Raw genomic sequence first — 13,955 nt, 5'->3', positions numbered from 1 at the left:
TCTCCCATTCGATGTACCTCAGGGCCACCTGGTTGCCGGGAGTGGACAATGTGTTGGCAGACAAGCTGAGTCGCATCTTTCAACAGCACGAGTGGTCTCTCAACCCTTCAGAAGCGAACTCAGTCTTCCAACAATGGGGATATCCTCAAATAGACCTCTTTGCGTCTCCTCAAAACCGCAAAGTAGAGAACTTCTGCTCTCTCATTCACAGCAAACACTCAACCGAGAGACGTATTCTCCCTCTCGTGGGCAACCGGTCTATTTTATGCATTCCTTCCACTTCCTCTTCTCTCGAAGACTCTTGTGAAGTTACATCAGGACAAGGGAACCATGATCCTGATAGCACCTCACTGGCCACGCCAAGTGTGGTTTCCAATACTTCAGGATCTCTGCATTCGCAGGTACATTCCCTTGGGAACAGACCCGCTTCTGATCACTCAAAACGACGGGTGCCTCCGCCACCCCAATCTTCAAGCCTTGTCTCTGACGGCATGGATGTTGAAAGGTTAATCCTTCAACCACTTAACCTTTCTGAACCAGTTTCCCGTGTCTTGATTGCTTCACGGAAGCCTTCCACGAGAAAATCTTACTCTTACAAATGGAACAGATTTACATCATGGTGCTCTTCTCAGTCTCTTGACCCCTTTTTACCTGTCCAATGACGAAGTTTTTGGACTATCTCTGGCACTTGTCGGTCAGGTCTAAAAACTTCTTCCATCAGAATGCATGTCAGTGCGGTAGCTGCCTTCCATAAAGGTGTCGTGGATGTTCCTATAATCAGTACAAACCCTTGTAACACGTTTTCTGACAGGCTTGCTTCACCTCAAGCCTCCACTGCGTCCTCCGGCCCCTTCTTGGGACCTTAACCTGGTTTTGGGTGGGCTCATGAAACCACCATTCGAGCCTCTTCACTCCTGTGACCTTTGATATCTCACACGGAAAGTGATTTTCTTTTTGGCAATCACTTCAGCTCGCAGAGTTAGTGAATTACAGGCCCTAGTTACCTATCCGCCTTACACTAAACTTCTGCAGGACCGGGCAGTACTCTGCATCCAGGCAGCAATATCAGACAAGTAGGCTGAGATTTGGGATAGAATTCTTAGTGAAATTTCTGGGGTAGAGAGAGATCTGGGAGTCATCAGCATTAAAATTGCATTGAAACCATGGGCGGTGATCAGAGCTCCGAGGGATGAAATGGAAAGAGAAAAGAGAGTAATGCCTAGGACCGAGCTTTTGAGGCACATCAACCACTAGTGGAATAGCAGTGGAGGAAGAATCCCCAGAGGATACAGTACCTGAACATAATCTACTTTAAAGTGCCTGAAATATGGAATATAAATCAAATAAATACAAGCACAATGGGAAAGGCAAGAAGAAAACCAAGTAAAGCAGAGTTCCGAAATGCAATCGAGTACAGCATGTCAAGGAGTAGATGGTGATCCATAATGTCATAATGAGCAGATAGGTCAAGGAAGATAAGGCTTGAGTATAAAGGCCCTTAACCTTGTACACAAGGTCACTGGCGACTTTGGGTAGAACAGAGTGTGAAATACAGAGGGCAAAAGCCAGACTGAAGTGAATCCAGATTGGTTTGAAAGCCAAGACAGCCGAGATGAAGGCCATCTCATCAAAGAACTCTATCAAGTTTGTTTCACATGGATATTCCTCTTTAGGAAAACCTAGTTAGCTGCTGACCTCTGTTTTACTTATTTCAGGGTACTGCCCACTACTGACAGATCTGTAGTTAATTGCCGCCTTTGTTTTAATAACTCTTGTGTTTCAATAAAAGATATCGCAACATATAACACATCCAGTTTTCTCATGGACAAACCCAAATACTGGAACTATGGACAACTTGATATATAGCATGAGACTGTGGACTAGCAATAAAGAGGTCAATATTCAGATGCCAGATATCTGGCTAAGTTGTGGGTGGGCAATGGGTGGATCGGGGCGGTGTTAGTTAGCTAGATAAGTTATCTGGCTAAGTAGTGATATTCACCTTAGATGGATAATGTACCAGGCTAAATTAGACCTGCTTAATAGTAGGCCTAAATCTCCTGATTCTCGCCGCCACAGACTCCGGTGTTCTGTGCGCTTGGCAACGACCCGCCGGGGTCCCAGGAGCCCCCACCCCCGCTACGAGGCCTTGCGACAGCCCCCGCTGCTGCCCGCCCTCCATGCGGCCTTGGTTCCGCCCCCGGACTGCATCATTCATCGGCACCAGAGGCCGACTTAAAAAGGAGCGCCGACCCTAGGTGTTGCACCCCGGGCTTTGTGTGCTGTAGGAGCGCGACTAAGGGGCCTGACCTTAGTGCTCCCCTGCCAGTGCCCCCCTCTTGAGGTACTCCCTTGACTGTCCTTAAAAACATTGTGTTACTATCTCTTCTCTCCATGCTACCTGACTCCCTGGATTTGTTGACACCATCTGTTCCTTTCCCTGGCATTCTTAGCATGACTGTACTTGCTCATGTCTCTATTAATTATTCCCCTACTCTGATTTTGTTCCTTGAGCGATTCAGCTCACTATCCTGTTTTATTGCCTCTAATTGTTAAATCGCTTCACTCATAGCTCATCTAGCGATATAACATGTTACTCTACACTTAACTCATTAAGTAAACTAATCCCCCCAACTTCCCTCCCGTTGCCCTTCTCCTCGCTACCATATCACCCTGCTCATCCACCCCCTCCCACTCTGCTTTCTCTTCTTGAGATCACTGGTCATCCCTTCCTTCCCCCTTCTCTACACCTTTCTGGGGATACCCCACCTATACTTTAACATGCATCCTCACCCCATCCCCATTCTCAAGCACTTCTTTCCTAAAGTCCTTCATCCTTGGGCCCTAACCCCTCGTCTACACCACAGAGCGCTGCTCCCAATCATGATCACCCCCCATTACTCAATTAATAGGACTTACCACCTTCACAATTCTTCTCCTAAACACTCAGTCAATAGTAAAAAAAAAAACAACCTAGCATTTCTCAGTGACATTCTCACTGACGATATTCCTGACATCTGTGCTATTACTGAGACATGGCTAAAGGACACAGATTCCATCTTACTAAATCAACTCCCGACTGACCTGTATAACATTTCCATCCCTAGACCCAGAAAAAGAGGGAGGAAGCCTACTTCTTGCTGAAAAAAAACCCCTAAGATTGGAAGTCGAGTTAATCGCCACCCCCCAAACTGGAGATTGGTCTGTTTAAATCACCCAATCTCCAACTTTGCATAACATAAGTACCCCCAGGTCTTCTCGATAACAACCCATCCCCCTTAATCGAATATATCACCAAAAACATCGACATTAATAAACCTGCAATCATTCTTGGGGATTTTAATCTCCATGTAGACTCAGTACCATTATCAGCAGCCTGTGTTGCCCTACTTGGATCTATGAATGCCCTTGGCTTCACGCAAATAATCACCGATCCTACTCACAAGGCAGGCCATACCCTAGATCTCATTTTCACTAATGCCCTGATCAGATGAGACCCCCAACATGTAATCCGATCCCCTGGTCTGACCACTTCCACACGTAAACTATTTGTACCATTAAAAATACAAGTAACCCCACACACCACAAAAAAATCATTCACTTCCGAAAACCCTGTAAAACTGAAGACCTCATCACGGCCCTCAATGAGGAACTTCCCAAACTCGACCTGACCAACGCTGAGTCCGCCTTCTCCTCCTGGTCTCAACTAACCAATGCAGTTGCCAATAATGTCTGCCCCTCCCAAACTCGAGTAATCTACCCAACTAACAAAAAGAAGCCCTGGTACACACCAGAGCTTAACTATGAAAATCAACCTACGTAAATTAGAAAAAGGTTGGCGTAAAGACCCCACTCCAGCACAATTACAAAAATTCAAAACCTATCTCCACACCTACTGTGAAGCTATAGACAAAACCAAAATATTTTTACTCCTAAAGAATCTATCTATTCCAATTTAATATGCGAGCCCTCTTCGAATGTGTATCAAACTTAATTAAAACTACCCCCCCTCCTCGCCAGATACTGATAACAAGGCTAACTGTGAAACCCTCGCCCTATCCTTCCATAATAAAATACAAAAAATCATGTCTCGCTTCCCAGCCTCATCACCAACACCTAAAACCCCAGTTACTAATAACAATGATACCACTCCCAGTATACTCTCCAACTCCCAAGTATATTACACCACTACCAACCCTCAATTATAATCACACCACAACTAAACTGAATTCCTTTGAAAACACCACAGTGCTGGAAATAGAATCCATGCTCAAAAAAATCAAAGCCTCAGTGCACCCCACCGACACTATTCCCATGAAAACTCTCCTCACCATACCTAACATCATCTCCAAACCAATCTCCAACATTATTAATACATCCATATCCCTTGGTATAGTCCCAAACCAACTTAAACAAGCTATCATAAAACCCTCCCTTGACCCGGACGATCCCGCCAACTTCTGCCCTATCTCCAATTTCCCCTTTCTATCTAAATTTCTAGAGAAAACTATCAATAGGCAACTCATGAAATACCTAGAAGACAATTACATCCTCTTCCCTTCCCAATATGTGTTCAGGAAACATCAGAGCACTGAAACCCTCCTCCTCTCCCTTTCAGACCATGAACTAAAAGCCCTAGACAAAGGCTATTCATATATCCTTGCTCTATTAGACGTTTCTTCAGCATTTGACACTGTTAACCACAATATCTTAATATGACGACTCCACGAAATCGGTATCTCTGGCATCCCGCTCTGCTGGTTCCAATCATACCTCTCCAATAGACAATACAGAGTAAAAATTGGGAATATTGAATCAAAACCATTTAACCTGGAGCAAGGTGTCCCCCCAAGGTTCCTCACTTTCGTCCACCTTGTTCAATATTTATCTCCTGCCTCTCTGCCGCCTCCTTTCAGATCTTGGTCTACAGCACTTCCTATATGTGGATGACGTGCAGATCCTTATACCCATCACCTACACTTTACCCAATTCCATGAAAACCTGGGAATCTGCCCTTGCCTCAATCGGCTCCCTGCTCTGACAACCACCTTGCACTCAACTCCACTAAAACGGAGCTCTTAGCCATTTCACCCTGCAATATATATCTGAACCCACCCTCCCTCCCCCAACACACCTTCCCCCCATACCTTTGCCCTGCACATTCGTAGCCTTGGAGTTACCCTTGACAATCAATTTAACCTGAAAAAGTTCATGAACGCCACCCTTAGACTGTTACTTCAAACTCCATACTCTAAACAGACTCAAACCCCTTCTACATCTTAACGACTTCTGCACAACTCTACAAGCTACCATCCTGTCCAAATTAGAGTATTGTAATTCCCTCCTCTTAGGCCTCCCCAAAAATGCTATCCAACCCCTGCAGTTGCTCCAAAACTCGGCCGCCTGTATCCTCACTAATGCCCACAGGAATGACCACATTACTCCTGTTCTCAAACATCTGCACTGGCTGCCAATCTCTTCCAGGATACTATACAAGACCCTCAATGTCATCCACAAATCCCTACCCACCAAAAACATGCCCTGGTTCATTGAGCACTTCCAATTCCGCACCCATAGCAGACCCTCCAGAACCCAAGAGTTGGCAACCCTACACACGCCCTCTCAAGGACACAAAGCTCAAATGCACCGCAGACCGCACCCTCTCCATAGCAGGTCCTACACTTCTGAACAAAATGCCATCCAGCCTTCGCCAGGAACAATGCCCTAAGAAATTTAAGTAGAACCTCAAGACCTGGCTTTTCAAGCAAGCATTCACATGACCATCACCTACCCAATTCTCCCCTCGACCTTATCTACCCTTTCCCCTCAGCCTTATCTTGCACCCATCCTCCCACTTCCACCCTCAGCTTCTACCCAATATCCACCCTTCCCCCCTCCTATTTGACCTCCCTTTGGCCCTTGTCCCTCCCTTCCCCCTCTTCCTGCTCCTGCCATTCTCTTCTCATCCCCCTCCTCAACTTTCTCACATTCCAATTGTAAATATTTTGCAAAACTCTTCTATAGCCTCCCTACAGATGTCATGCATCTTTGATCTTATCCTATAGTTAATTCCCCCCCCTTGTTCTTTTGCTTCTCGCATGTGTATTATTATCCAACGTTCTATGTTTATTGTAAAGCGTGTGGCTACATTATTTTTTCTGTAAACCGATTAGATATTCCAAACTCCTATCGGTATATAAAAATGCTAATTAAATGGATAAGACTGGCTAAGTAGCATTTTCTATGGGGATATTCAGCAGCACAGCCATGTTGAATATCCCATCTAACTTACGGGCCGCTACAGTAAGGACGCGTAAAACAGTGCGGCAGTGCTGGGTGCCCGCTCGTTTGCCGCGCGCATACCAGTCGGTTCAGTATTCAAATTAGACGTAAATCCAAGCGGCGTCCAAAGCGCGTCAATGAAGCGGTAGGCGCTCGCAATCCATTTTACTGTTTAGAGCAGTGTGCAGCGCCTATACAGTATCCAGGGTGTGCTGGTACCTATCCTTTGAAATGTCATTCCACCAGGTAAGTGGATGGTTCTTTTCTACAGACCCTGCTGCCTTGAGCACCCGGCTGGACGTCTAAGCCGCGACCTTGGACATCCGCCCGGGCGCTCAAGGCAGCTCAAGGCAGCTCAAGGCGCTCAAGGCAGCGGTGCCTCCGATCACGGATGCCCGGATACAGGCGCGAAGGTCCATGAACGGACGCTGTGACCTTGGCCATCTAAGGTCGCGGCTTCCATTCATGGACCTTCCCGCCTGTAGGCACTGCTGCCTTGAGCGCCGGGCCGGACGTCCAAGCAGCGACCTTGCACGTCCAAGGTCGCGGCGTCCATGATCGCAGGCACTGCTGCCTTGAGTGCCCTGCCGGATGTCCAAGCCGTGACCTTGGATGTCCGACCGCTCAAGGCAGTGGATGTCCAAGCCGCTGTAGGCACCGCTGCCTTGAGTGCCTGACCTCTGACGTCCAAGTCACGGGCTGGCGAGCGAATCCGCTAGTCTCTCTATATTATAAAAGTATTAGGGATGCTGGGTGATCACGTCCGCATACTCATGCACTACTACTCACACAGGTGGGCCTCGCATTTCTCAACTGCTGTCCGGTACGAAGCTGACTGAACACTACACTAACGCCAGGGAAGGCGGTAAATATTCAGGTTAAAGATGCGGTAAATGAGCTGGTTAAAAGGGCGACTAATTTGGGCGCACGTGACTGTAGTGGAGGGAATAGCTAATCCAATCATTAACGTCATATACATGCGGTGGGCGGAAAGGGATACGTGGCCTTTTTGGCCAGCGGTAAGGATGCGGAAAAGCTGACCCTAAATCGCGGATATGCCTTATGCATCCAAAATGGGTTAAAAGCCAGGTAACCATGGCTGTGCTTTACTGTATCAGCCTGTTAACCAGAGAGACACACAGCTGCCTAACTTAGCTAATCAACTGACTTTTGAATATCTACCCCATCATGTTCCATGCATTTCAGTTTAAACTCATTAAGGTATACCCTGTGCAAGTCAATGAAGTTTTCCAACAATAAGTTGAGCCTTAACCTAATAAGAGGGTCAATGGTGGGGGAAAAAAGATGGAGGGTACATGACAACCCTGAGCCATATTAAGTTTGGTGAATTAATGGATAAACAAACGGGTAAAGCAAGTATCCAAAAGCAGGGCATTGAGTAGTCTAGTGGTTAGAGTGATGCTCTAACCACTAGACTAGGCTAACAACCAGCAAGGTCTGACTCCCACTGCCACGCTTTATGAGCTTGGGCATGTCACTGCACCAGCTACTACCTCAGGTATAAACTTATTTTCTAAACTTGTTTTGTCATAGAAGAAGGAAACCGCTTGAGGAAAAGAGGCCCTTATACTGTATGCCCTCTAGGGCCTGTACCTGGATATACCTTGCCATCAGCTACCACTGAACAAGGCATGAGGCAGATCTAAATCATAAGACATAACAAGTGCAGAATATGCGTGTTCAAGAGTGAGAACCACAAACCTGCCTGTGCAACATCACTCGGTCAAAGCACTAAGGCATAGCTACAGAAGAGAAGTCCTGGGGCTCCCATGCGGCTCCTTTCCTGACCCCAGGCGTCATGCATAGGAGTGTATTGGCTCCGCTGGCTTTCCATTCCAGGAAGCCCCAGAGGAGCAGCCTGCATGCATGGTGCACAGACAGCCTGTGTCCAGCAGCTAGCGCTCCACGTGGCCATGCCACCACACGGCTCGATCTGTTCCTGGCTGCAATATAGCTCAGCTGCCGTGCATCCTCCTCTCGGTGGCTTCTAGTCAGCAGGGACCAAGACAAGCTGAGCGTAATCATTCCGGTTTGGTCCCCCTTGGGTGGCATCGGCACCGAGAGTGGAAAGCGTAACACCCTGGCCGCCTACATTCTCTTGGCAGCTTACCGGGTGTTTTCGTTACTTACCGAACCACAAATAACGTATGCCGGGGCTCCCGGGCCTCTGGCTCTCTCCAACATCCCTGCTGCCGATTAACATGGATCTCTCCCCGCCGCGCCGTCTCCACCCTCAGCACACGCCTGCCGGCCCAGGAGGACGCGCGCATGGTTTCCATGGCAACCGGCGCCACTTGTCAAACATGCGCACAATAATGGAATGTTGGCGGGGAGGAGCAGGAACGTCACCGCGGAAAGCTCTGTGGCAATGCAGACCTAAATTCAAGGGGAGGGGCGGGCCAGTAAGGCCTCAGCATACGAGACTTCCGTTCGTAGGCTATCGGGAATCGTAGTTTTTAGCTTTCTTTCCGTTCTTAACTCCTCCCCTCCCCTTCCACGCTCCACCCCCACCCCAGGCCTAGAACTTTCCGGCACGGCAGAGCTCGCACTAGGGGCGCCGAGCCAGAAAGGGGCGACTGGCTGTCGTTCCCGCGCCCGTGCGAGGTCACGTGACGCGCCTCCAGCGCCTCAGCCAGTAGAAATCGGTAGGGAAAGGTCGGCGCTCGAGTTTGAATCGTGTGGGAGCGGCGGGGGGGTGGCGCGCGCCGGAGGAGGTGTAGAGCGGCGCGGGCCGGGCTAGGTGAGTGTGTCACGGCGACGTCGGAGTGCGGGGATTAGATCCCCTTCCCGCCACCCAGGCAGGCCCGGAAGTGAGGAGGGGGGGTTGGGTCCGGAACCAGTACTAGTCTAGCCTGTTGTGAGGCGGTTTTGAACCTTTGCGGTTCTGGTGACTGCCAGCGCATTATAGAGGGGAACCGAGGTCGCGTGGGCGATGTTCACTTTCACTAAGGCCGCGGAAGGGAAGGGTTAAAAATAAGGATGTGTATGGCTGGGCGTAATAAAAAGCGCACAGCTTTTACTCCAAAGACTACCAAACCTCTCATAAACGCGCTCCTTCCTAGAGCCAAGAATAAGGCCGAAGAGGAGCCTGTGGGGCCGAGGAAGGCCTTCTAGAATGATCCCAACGGTGATTAGAGGAGCTTTTTTATCTGGAAGGCTGCCGAAGGACGTTGGACGAGCCGCAGATTGAGATTCATAGGCTGTTCTTAACGATGTGGTCTGAAGGGAGTTGGCGCACTTTTTATTTTGGGGGCGTGGCATTCCGCCATGCGTATAAGCTGGCAGCCTGCTCCCCAAATTCCCATACGTTTTGGTATTTGATAATTGCTGTTTCACGCTTTTGAGTACCGGAAAGCGGGCAATAATAAACTGTCTATCTTTCTGTGCACGGTTTGGTAGACTTTGATGTTGAAATGGAGGCAATACATTAATGTATTTTAGTTTCTTCTTTTGGGACAATTAAAGATACTGTGTATTTTTGCTGACCCTATAAAGTTCATAATGTAAGTTTCTCCCTGATACAATGGCGGGTAAAGCAAGTTACCCAAAATCACAAGGAGCATCGGTGGGATTTGAACTCTGGCTTCTCTGGTTGGAAGCCTGCTGGTCTAATTACTGGAGTACATGTCCATTTCCTCCCCAGACCAAACTGCCCACCCAGTCTGCCAAGCAAATTGCTTTTGTTAGTATCTACCGCTTCTTGCAGCTTACCTCCATGCCTACCTACCCTTAGGGGTATTATCTTCTGCTCTGTGCACGTTACCCCCGTGCTTTTTTTTTTTTAAAGGTGGTAGTAACTATGGCTCCATCTTGCAAAAGTAATACACTAAAACATAGGTTACCCCATTTTTTTCGTTTCTGTTCTGGAGTTTGTAGGGATCTGCAGTGTTTATCCCATGCCCTTTTGAATTTCAAAAGTGTTATCTCCTAGGATTAGTCTCGTTGGGATGCTTTGTAGGTTGTGATGCCTTTTAGTGACAACATACAAATAGTGAAAAGATGTAGTACTCAGGCTTTGGTGATCTAACTGGTTTTCTTTAGAGATGAATGTAAAGTTGAAGGAGGGAAGGATGTTATGTAAAGACTGGATTATCCCTCAACATTAGCAGAAGTAAATTGCTGGCAATGACAGCAGTGACCAAGGTTTTTAAGGTACTGTAGTCACTGGGCTTGATTTACTAAGGTTTTCTCTCATTCTGAGTCTGAGAAAAAAGCTTAATAAATTGGGCATTAAGTTGAGGGTCACTGATATAAATGTAGTGAGATTATATTGCCTATACTTTTACTGCACCTAGCTGTCCATAGTTTTAAGTTTACAAAATATCAAACAAGTTGGGCAGGAAAAGGCCTTTAGTTCTGCTTTGCCTCCTGGGTTGCTCTATGTTTTTCTATTGATGGTTTTGCATTTACATCAGTTTTGTCTGGTAAAATGGAAAGAAGCCTAACATCACTCTTCATTGTTCAGCATTGTATTCTATAGTAAACTTTCTTTTAGGCAGCAATATGTCGGAGCCATGTAGCACTTTTTATGCTTGGACTGAAAAGGCTATTGCCTAGTGACCTTATGTTGATGTATTTCTATGTCATGCATAACCAACTAGAAGTTAGGTAGTCAGTGTATTCATTATTATTGATACCAAATATGAATAGGTAAAATTCTATATGCATATTTTATGACCCCAAATGCTATGATTTTGCTTTCAAATTACACTAATACTGTTATAAAGTATTGCTACCAATCCATTGATGAACAGTGAACAGACTGGACAATGCTACTGAAACTAATAGACCTTTAATGAACTCTTCCTAAAAACTTCTCCCCTGCCAAAAAAAAAAAAAAAATTTGGGTTCATGTCTGGGCTGGCACGTCTTATTAGGCAAACTAGGTGGTCTCGGGTGTCGACCTTTAGTGGGTGCCTATTGAGTAGAGATTTGGTGGTCCGTGAGCAGTGCCTATCCTGTTCATAGCACAGAGAAGCATACACTCGGGCGCAAATGCAGTAGAAGCCAGGGCAGAGACAAGACTTACCTAAGTCCCCTAATACCCTTGTTCCAGCCCTAGTTAATGTCATACTTTAATATATATAATAGATTTCATCAAGAAATGTTTTTTTTTGTGTGTGAAGTCAACTTTTGTATTAAACTGATCATATAGTTTAAAGAGGATTTATCAAATAGCTTTTGATAAAAATATATGAAAGATTTTCATATAGTTCAAAACTATTTAGAACATTTGGACACCAACCAGAATTTTTAGGAGCCAGGCGAAAAATGATATAAATTGAATTCTCCTGGGTGCCCAATTTAAATATTTAAATGAGTTGTTGCGATAAAAAGACAACTCTAGGGGAAATTGTGCATCCCTAGCGCCTCCTCAACATCAAGCACCCAGGAGAGGAGGCTGTCAGTGCGGGTTAGGAAAACAGACGCTCAGTTTTACAAGCATTCATTTTCCTAACCTGTGCACAGCCACAGGTTAGGAAAATGGACGCTCGTTAATTGAGATCAGTTTTCCTAACCTGACCAACAGCTTTTTATTTTATTTTTCCCTTACTCCCTTTTTTGGTTCCTCCGACTTAATATCGCCACGATATAAAGTCAGAGGAACGACAGAAAAGCAATATTTTCTGCTTTTCTGTTAACTTTAGGGGCTCCTAGAGAATTAATTTTTGAGTAGAAATGTGCGCATTGGGGACTTTGTTTTTTGCATAAGTGGGTAACAGCTAATAGCCTCATCAACAAATTTACATGTGCTGTTTGGATGTGCTAATCCCCTTATTGCATAAGGGGTTTTGGACGCACGTCCGAGCGCAGTATATAGCATCGGCCTCAATGTGCAAAGAAAGAGAAATCCCAATGGGTGGAGCTTGATAATAAGTTGTTGGAAATATTACAGTGCTAGACAGTGTTAGGTAGATGGCGTGATTAAAGCCAACACTGGTCTACAGCCAAAATGCTTCCGAAATGAATGTCGTCAAAACTTTACTAAATCTGGGTCACTGAACGAAAATGATGCTCAAAATTGATTGTTTTGTTTTCAAGATATGCTACTGGGTCAGTATATACAACCTTTAACTTGGGAATCAAGAATAAGTGAGTTAAGAAGCGACAGGATCTCCAATTAAACCAGAAATGACCAGTATACATCTTTGAATGAATGTATGACTGGATTTGGACAGGACTTGCTTTTTGCCACCAATTCCAGTTGGTCATGCAGTCCATATAAAGGAAACTTATGACCACATAAACATTTTTGAGATGTATAAACTATGACTAAAATCAGTGGCAGCTTAGTGGCAACTCTGAAGATTTTTGCTCTATTGCTTGGTCTGCAGATTGGATACACAAAGTGTTACTGTTTCCTCTCTAACAGGTCGATCCAGTAAAGTGTGCTCCGTCGGAGCGCACTGTCACCCTGCTCTGGACGCGTGTATTCCCTTACCCCTTATTCAGTAAGGGGAGGAAAACACGCGGCCCACCCGCGGCACCTAATAGCGACCTCAACATGCAAATGCATGTTGATGGCCCTATTAGGTATTCCCGAGCGATCCAGTAAGTAAAATGTGCAGCCAAGCAGCACATTTTACTCTAAGAAATTAGCGCCGCCCAAAGGTCGGCGCTAATTTCTTCCGGCGCCAGGGAAGTGCACAGAAAAGCAGTAAACTGCTTTTCTGTGCACCCTCCGACTTAATATCATAGCGATATTAAGTCGGAGGTCCCCAAAAGTAAAAAAAAGTAAAAAAAAAAATAAAAAAATTTTGAATTCGGCCCGCGGCTGTTGGGCCGAAAACCGGACGCTCAATTTTGCCGGCGTCCGGTTTCCGAGCCCGTGGCTGTCAGCGGGCTCGAGAACCGACGCCGGCAAAATTGAGCGTCGGCTGTCAAACCCGCTGACAGCCGCCGCTCCAGGCCAAAAGGAGGTGCTAGGGACGCGCTAGTGTCCCTAGCGCCTCCTTTTCCTCGTTTGCACCGCGTCGCCTAATTTAAATACTGGATCGCGCGCACCGGCGAGGGGCCGGTGCGTGCGCCGGGAGAGCGGGCGTTAGTCCGCTCTCCCACGGACTTTACTGGATCGGGCTGTTAATGGGATAGTGGTGCGAGAGGTTCCCACTACATCCAGAGGAGACTGGCCACTCTGACAGTCATTGGAGTCTGGAAGGACAAAGTGTTCAGCATCCAGCACTTGTTCAGTCAAAGAAGTTGTTACCATCCTTACAAATCAAGCTGGATCTGAAGAAGAATTTTGTCAAGGCGATTGACAAATTTAAAGCTGCCTTCAAGTATGTCTGTGGTAAATACCCAAGGTTAAGTGAAGCAAAGATAAAGGAAGGTGTGTGTTGGCCCTCAAGATTCATTAACTTCTTCTAGATGAAGCATTTAACTGTGCCTTGTATGGGGAAGTTAGTGGAACCAAATTTTCTCAGAAACAAAGCAAACTTCAAGGAGATGGTGGAAAACCTAAAGGCATACAAAAGCCTTGGCTGCAATGTCACTAAAGATACATTTCTTGAACTCTCATTTATTTATTTATTTTATTTAGTAACTTTTATATACCGACGAACGTTGGGAACATCTCGTCGGTTTACATATAACAGAACTGAGCAACAGGCTTTACAATTTTTGCGTAATTAGATAATTAAATAAGGAACATT

At 46.2% G+C, this 13,955-nt stretch overlaps 2 protein-coding genes across 7 annotated transcripts in view; one reads left to right on the top strand and one right to left on the bottom strand.

The window, feature by feature from the left end:
• Positions 1 to 8,552, bottom strand: part of LOC115091808 (leucine-rich repeat-containing protein 51-like) — an 89,825-nt gene extending 81,273 nt beyond the window's left edge. The window contains exon 1 of the mRNA XM_029602031.1: positions 8,434 to 8,552. The gene's annotated coding sequence lies outside the window, so the exon portion shown is untranslated. The remainder of the gene's footprint in view (positions 1 to 8,433) is intronic.
• NUMA1 (nuclear mitotic apparatus protein 1) overlaps positions 1 to 13,955 on the top strand; it is a 503,280-nt gene that overhangs the window by 37,204 nt on the left and 452,121 nt on the right. For 2 of the 6 annotated variants that reach the window (XM_029602029.1, XM_029602028.1), the window contains exon 1: positions 8,791 to 8,948. The exons of 1 other annotated variant lie outside the window; for it this stretch is intronic. The gene's annotated coding sequence lies outside the window, so the exon portion shown is untranslated. Of the gene's footprint in view, positions 1 to 8,790; positions 8,949 to 9,023; positions 9,044 to 9,203; positions 9,431 to 13,955 lie in introns of those variants that run through there. 3 more of the 6 variants (XM_029602023.1, XM_029602026.1, XM_029602027.1) reach the window with 3 other exon arrangements.

The sequence above is a fragment of the Rhinatrema bivittatum genome, chromosome 5 (genome assembly GCF_901001135.1).
Source record: "Rhinatrema bivittatum chromosome 5, aRhiBiv1.1, whole genome shotgun sequence".
In the NCBI taxonomy this organism is placed as follows: Eukaryota; Metazoa; Chordata; class Amphibia; order Gymnophiona; family Rhinatrematidae; genus Rhinatrema; species Rhinatrema bivittatum.
Note: the sequence above shows the minus strand (reverse complement) of the source record. Positions and strands in the feature narration are given on the sequence as shown.